Source organism: Euphorbia lathyris, chromosome 9 (genome assembly GCF_963576675.1).
Source record: "Euphorbia lathyris chromosome 9, ddEupLath1.1, whole genome shotgun sequence".
In the NCBI taxonomy this organism is placed as follows: Eukaryota; Viridiplantae; Streptophyta; class Magnoliopsida; order Malpighiales; family Euphorbiaceae; genus Euphorbia; species Euphorbia lathyris.
Window position 1 is genome coordinate 43,611,719 of NC_088918.1, and position 7,496 is coordinate 43,619,214.

A 7,496-nucleotide genomic window follows, 5' to 3' on the forward strand; every position below is an offset into this window, starting at 1 on the left:
ATATCATTTAACCATAATTTTTTTTAATAATTATTAAATTTTAAAAAAATTCTGATCGGAGGCCCCTGTAAGTCGGAGGCCCTAGGCGGCCGCCTAGACGGCCTCCCCCTAGAGCCGGTCCTTGAACCAACTTCCTAGAATGAATAAAAAATGATACTTGAGGTAAACCCAGGGGATCATGAAGTCATTTAATATTTCTAACGTGTATTCTGTGAGCCAATTAAAAAGCAGAGTGTACGTATCAATTCATCGTAGAAGTTAAAGTAGAGCAGGTACTCAATATGGAGAACGTGACTTGTGGAATAAAGTAGGAAGTTACCCCAACGTCTATAAAAGGAAGGAATCACGATGTAGACAACAGAACAACTCGACACATCCAAGCAAAACTCTAGCAAATTATCTCTAGGCTTCAGCAGCATCTTTAGAATTCTTAGTCATCCCTTAGTTTCAATTTTCAGATTTCAAGTTTCATTCACGCTTTCCGGTATAATTTTATTTTATTTGTTGTTCAATCATTTTCTGTAAGGTCAGTATCGCTTTGATAATTGAATCCTTTAGGAATTTTCGGTCTCTTTAACTCTTACAATCGTTTGTTACGTAGAAGTCAGAAAGCGAACTCAATTCTCTAGCACGCTCGCATAGTTCGAGAACACTATAATTCTCTAGCACGCTCGCATTTTCTCACGAAAGAGCCAAACAAAAATTAGCACGCCCAGTGGGACACAATCACAATACCGCCAAAGGAAAATGATAAGAAAAGCAAGGTTAATGTGGTTAGTATCCAATTGACCCTTTAGTGATCCCTAATCATAAATATAGCACTATAGATTATATTTAATTCAATTAGGATCAATTAGGTTTAATTTAAATATCCCACATTTATTATTAAGGCCTAAAAGAATTAAATTGCATTATGATTCAATTAATAATTTATCCCATGCAATCTAATTAATCAATCGATTAATTAATTATATTAGAAAATTTATTTAATTAACCATAACCAAATTAAATACTAAATTGATTAACTTGTTATTTAATAAATAATCAATTACTCCCTTCTGTTAATTAATTGATGATTAATTAACTCGTTCCATTCCAATTAAATACAGTACATGTATTTATGATTATGTTATGTTCCGCCAGTTGTGTGTGCACGATCCTATGGGTCCGTCCTCAATCAGTCATGGACCTAAAGCCCAATGACCGTAAGTGGGTTCTAACAAACCATTACAGCCCTCGACTGATACGAATTATTTCAGCCGTTTTAAAAAGACACCTGAAACCCAGTAGATGATCTCTCAGAATCTCTTACCAATTGCATACAGGGCCGGCCCTGGGCATAGGCCCGGGGGGCGCGGGCCTAGGGCCCAGGGCTGAAGGGGGCCAAAAAAAAATTTAGCCTTTATATGTATATATATGAAATTAATTTTTTTTTAATATAAATAGTGATAACATTATATAGGAGGGCATATTTCTTTCCGAAACTCAATTGATAAAAAAATTTAAAAGGCCTATTTTATTACGTATAAATTTTTTATTATTAAATGGGCCATTATTACTTATTTTGCCTAGGGCCCCTAAATTGTCAGGACCGGTCCTGATTGCATATCTATATTATAAACCAGAGACATGGTGACTGTCATTCTCCGTATGGTTCATTATATTTCTTGATCAAAAGTAAACTCATGAATCAGATAAGTAAACTACTTATCAAGGTATGACCATAAACTTCTTCAGTTCCACTTATCAAGTGGGCGGTGATATCAGCTCACTGTTAGGTGAGTGGTAATTCCCTCACTTCATATATTTGCAACAACGTGTTCAACGATTCACCCAACATACCCATATTTGGCATCTTGTTATGGACCTGTTAGGCGTATATCAAAGTGAACGAGATTCCACGTCGTTTATTATAATGAAATTGGGTCTGGAGATAATAGAATTCTACACTTAGAAAGATCAATGGCACGTCCACCATGAATCTTTCTAGAGCGGATCGGTCCAATCCCGTATTGAGCTACATCAATGCGTACCTGCTTCCATATCTGACTATGCAAGTATTGCAATGGTATGTTCAACATGATTACAGAGACATTGGACACATAGAACTTTGGTTATATTCATTCCCATGAATAGAACAGGTCTCAGACAAGTTTCATACATGTTTCATAGCACAAGATACAAACATAATGAATTAATGCCTTTATTCATATAAAACTTATACAATGTATTCAAACAATATAAATAATGTTTAATACATGGTCTAGAACCAATGCCTAAGAACTAGGGCACACCAACAATCTCCCACTTGACCTAGGTCTAATCAGGTATTTCCCTAATTCCTATAGATCTAGTGTGACCGTCATGCTCTGTCTGTCGCAGCGCTTTGGTCAAAAGATCAGCGACATTATCGTCTGTGTCTACCATCTCTAATGAAAGCTCACTTCCATTCGCAATTTCTCGAATATAGTGAAATTTCTTGAGCAAGTGTTTTGATCTCTTGTTCACTCGGGCTCTAGTGCTTGTTCCATGGCCCCGCTATTGTCACATAAAACATTAACTAATCTTAGGACAATTTTACCTAGTCCTAAATCAGCAATGTACTTCTTGATTAAAAAATGCTTCCTCTGCAGCATCGCATACATCGATGTACTCAGTTTTTGCTGTAAAATTTGCAATAGTCGGTTACTTTGTTCACCTCCAACTAATGGCATTGCCGTTCAGGAGAAAAACATAATTAGACTATGATTGGAATTCATCCTGACCAGTTTGAAAAGTGTAACCTGATATTGCGAGTTCCTTCTGTCCTGCGAACACCAGAAATGCATCTTTTGTTCAGTTAAGGTACTTCAGGATTGCCTTAATTGCCATCCAGTGCTCCCTATTGGGACCCGACTGGTATCGACTTGTCATGCTTAATGTAAGTGCAACATCAGGCCTTGTACATAACATGGAATACATGATAGATCATATAGCTGATGCATAAAGAATCTTCTCCATGTGTTCCCTATCCTCTTTGGTCTTAGGACTCTGCTTCTTATTCAGTTTCAACCCATGGCGAATCGGAAGAAATCCTTTCTTTGCTTTATCCATGCTGAAACTTTTAAGAACTTTGTCTTTGTACGAGGCTTGACTTAAAACTAGAAGCCATTAGGACCAATCTTTGTGGATCTGATCCCTAGGATTATTTCGGTTTCTCCTAGGTCCTTCATCGCGAAGCACTTGTTCAACCACTGCTTGATACCTTGCAGTGTTGCAACATCACCTCCAATAAGGAGTATGTCATCGACATACAACACCAAGAATGTTCATACGCTCCCACTAACTTTCATATACACACAAGGCTCATTGAGGTACTGCACGAATCCATACTCTATGATGGCTTCGTTGAATCTCTAATTCTAAGATCGAGATGCTTGCTTTAACCAATAAATGGATCTTTGAAGCTTGTATACTCTGTTGGGGTGTTTTGGGTTAACAAAACCCTCTGGCTGCATCATATAGACATCATCGAGTAACTTTCCATTCAAGAAAGCGGTTTTAACGTCCATCTTCCATATCTCATAGTCGTACCATGCCACTATGGCCAGAATAATCCTTATAGATTTGAGCATCGTTACTAGTGATAAGGTTTCATCATAATCAATTCCTTGAATCTGCCTATAACCTTTCGCAACCAGTTACCCCTTAAAAGTGTTATCAGCTTTTAACTTGAAGCACCACCTGCAACCTATCACCTTAGCATCCTGAGGTGGATCCACCAAGCACCAGACTTGGTTATCACGTATAGATTGCATTTCTGCCTCTATGTCTTTACGCTATTGATCTGACTGTGGGCTATCAATAGCATCCTGATTGGTTTGGGGTTCTTCTTGATCGACAACCAAGAGATCCCCTTCGCCACTGACGAGGAATTTATACCTCTCAGGTAACTGTCGCGTTCTATCGGACCTTCTAAGGTCTTGTGCAACCGGCTTAGCCTCCTTAATTTCTTGTGGATTTGGTTTGGTTCTTGTAGCCTCCTTAGCTTCAGCTGCATGAGTCTATGAGCTTTGAACTTTTGCGAGTTCAAAATCTCTCTCGATGTCTTCTTTGGAAAGGAATTTCTTCTCCAATAAAACACCCCCTCTGGCTACGAATATTTTATTCTTAGTTGGGTTGTAGAACTAATAACCCTTAGTTTCCTTAGGGTAGCCCACAAAATGGCATTTTATAGATCTAGACTCTAGCTTGCCACCCATCAATTTCTTGACGTGTGCATCACAACCCCAAATCTTTATGAAAGATACATTGGGCTTTCGCTTGGTCCACAATTCATATGGCGTACTTTCAACTGCCTTGTTAGGTGTATTATTTATAATGAAAACAACCGTTTTCAAAGCATATCCCCAGAAGGAGATTGAGAGAGATGTTTGACTCATCATTGAGTGAACCATATCGAGCAGGGTTCTATTTATCTTTCTGGACACTCCATTCCATTAGGGAGTTCCGGGAGGAGTGAGTTGGGATACTATCCCACACTCTCTTAAGAATGTGTCAAACTCTTGGCTTAGGTACTCACCCTCTCTGTCTTACCGGAGTGATTTTGTTTTCTTACCACGATGACACCACCATAGTGTTTTATGACGATCGATACTCTCGAGGAGAAAGCAGGAACGCTTCAATGGGATCGATGCACCTTTTGGCTCACCAAAGCATCCTCTGACACCTATGAAAAATTCTCTGCCCCAATAGGCACTCTAGAAAGACCGCGTACCTACTGAGGCCAAATCAAAACACCTTACACTTTCCGACACTAACTCGTCATACTTACACTCCCCGACCCCAACTCGTCATACTTACACTCTCGAACGTCAACTCCTCACACTCATACTTCTTGACGTCAACTTGTCATGCTTACAGTCCTCGAGTCAACTCATCGCACTTATACCACAAGACAACAACTTGGACTCACCTCATTCCACATCTCCGCGAGCAATGGTGAACCAGCTCACATCAAGTGCCTCACACTTAAAGAAGGGAGACTTTTTGATGTGGCAAAAGAGGCAAAAGCCTCTTAGCCTAAACAGGAAGTTGGTCCAAGCCCATCAAGTACTACTTGTTTGGTCATTTAGACGATCTAGATCCACTTGCGCCTTCCTGAGTCAGATTAGGAGGCATTTCACTCAACCAAATTCTCTCTCTCTCTCTCTCTCTCTCTCTCTCTCTCTCTCGGTATCCATACAATGGAATCAATGACTCTCCTTTTGAAGGAAAATAGACAAGCCTAGGCACAGCGGAATTATAAAATTTTATCTATTTTATCTATTTCCCTTTTCCAAGATCTGTTAATTGTTATTTCATATAAAGAGGGATAGAACGAAATACCTTTATGACGATCTATCTACCGTTGCAAACGAAGTGCCCACAACTTCAAAAGAATAGAATCTGTCAATGAATCTGCCCCCTACCCGAACAGACCTTTCACACCTCCGAATGAAAATCCCAATGGTGAAAACAAGGAAGAATATGTCTAGAATCTCCTGTCCAAAAATCGTGACGATCCGACGGTTCAATCTCCGGGAATCCGCGAAATAGTGAACTGGCCTGATGTAGGAGGAGAAAAACGAATTTCTCCTTTTGTTTGTCTTTTCTTCTTTCATGAGGACAATGTTGAGCGATTTCCGCAAGTGCACGGTATACGCTTATAGTAATAAAAGATATCGATCCCACAGGGAACGTTTTTTAAACAAAACTTATTTATAATCGGTTAAATTTACTTTTAGGTTTATAATATGAAAAAATCGTTTAATCGGTTTTGGTTTTGAAATTGCTAGAATGAGAATTAGATAGAGTATGAAAACGTTAGAAAATATTCTGATTTAAGAATGAATTTGCAAGATAGGAACGTTCAGTACTTTTTAGAAAAGTAAATAGATGTATTTGTTTGCATTAAGCAAAGAAAACAACTTTAAACTTTGTACGAATTATAAAGATGAAATAAATGACGGAACCTCTAATTAATTGGCTTTGAACATGACAAAACCCTTTCGGGATAGTTGCCCTTAATCAAATTAAAACTCTTTCGAGATAATAATTTGCCTAAGTGTTCAACAAAGTTTCCTTGTAAAGATTTTGGATTAAATACGTTTTAATGAAAACACCAGCAGTCACTTTAGTGGATTGGTTACCATAAGTGCTGCATAAAAATCTATCGAATAAAACGGACTTTATTAGATGAAATATAAATTGATACAAGTTTACAGAGAACATGGAGCATGGAAACATTCGACGACTTGCAAGTGAACGGGTTGTCAATCCTTTCCTTGGGTTTCGTTAGAGTTTGTCAGGCTCAGGGGCGGATCCTCTACTCAATCTTCTCGCTGAATCTTCGTAATAGAGACTGGGTCGGTCTACTACCAAAACGAAAACTAAACTGGAACAATGTCTAAACGCTACTAAACTTGTTATTATTGAATAAACAATGTGTGTACAGCATATTGCTTTTTACAGAATCGAAATCTAACTTCTGAATCACTTGACTCGGAATTTCTGCATAAATTCTATACTAATCTCTTTTTTCTACATATCTTCAACTCTCCATCAACTCTTTATTTATAGATGTTGAAGAGTCTTGATTGAAGTGTCGTGTCTGTTGTGAAGGATCGTGTCCGTTGCGAAAGGACGTCTTTATCCACCCGAACGATCGCGTTTCGTCGAAAACGAAAGTGTGTAACTAGGCTTCTAAAAACTCCTGCTCGTACCGAGAATATTAAATTCTCTACCGAGAATGGGGGAGCATCAATTGGTCTTCAAACGAAGGAAGGAAAAGCTGGGGAACGCGTGTCGCGACCATGAATTTGGGGGCCACGGTCGCGGCACGGAACGTTTTTCAGTTCTTCTGCTTTCGTTCGCGTCCTCGATTTGGCGTTATTAATTTCTGTCGTCTTTGACTCCTTTTGTAGGGTTTTTTCTTCTGTTTTTCGAGCTCTTTTCGTTCCTATTTGGATTTTACCAAATATTTATGTACCTTACAAGAAAGAAACATATTCGAGAGTAAAAGCTTCCTAAACAGTTATAAATAGCATAAATTCGTAGCAATATTGATGTAATTATTGATGATATTTTAGGTATATTTTGGGCTTAACAGACAACAAAACAAACAACACAGAAAAGAATAACTAATCAGTAATCAACCTTAATAATAGCAATCGCAATGATTGCCTCTAAGAAGGTGTTTGGTTAGATCAAAATATGATATGGAATCGGAATGGGAATGCTTAATTCCCTTTGTTAATGCTTGGTTGCACAAAATATGACGGGAATGAAAATCTGATTCCCTTTTATATGGGAATCACTCGTTCCTCCCTATATCCCAAGGAATCAAATCTGATTCGTGAGTGAATTAATTATTTATGGCTCCTTAATTATCTCCCCCACTTGCACATACCCTTCCCTCCTCCGTCTTTTTCGTGAAGCACTTTCCATGACATTGGTCGAAATGTTCCATCTGCAAC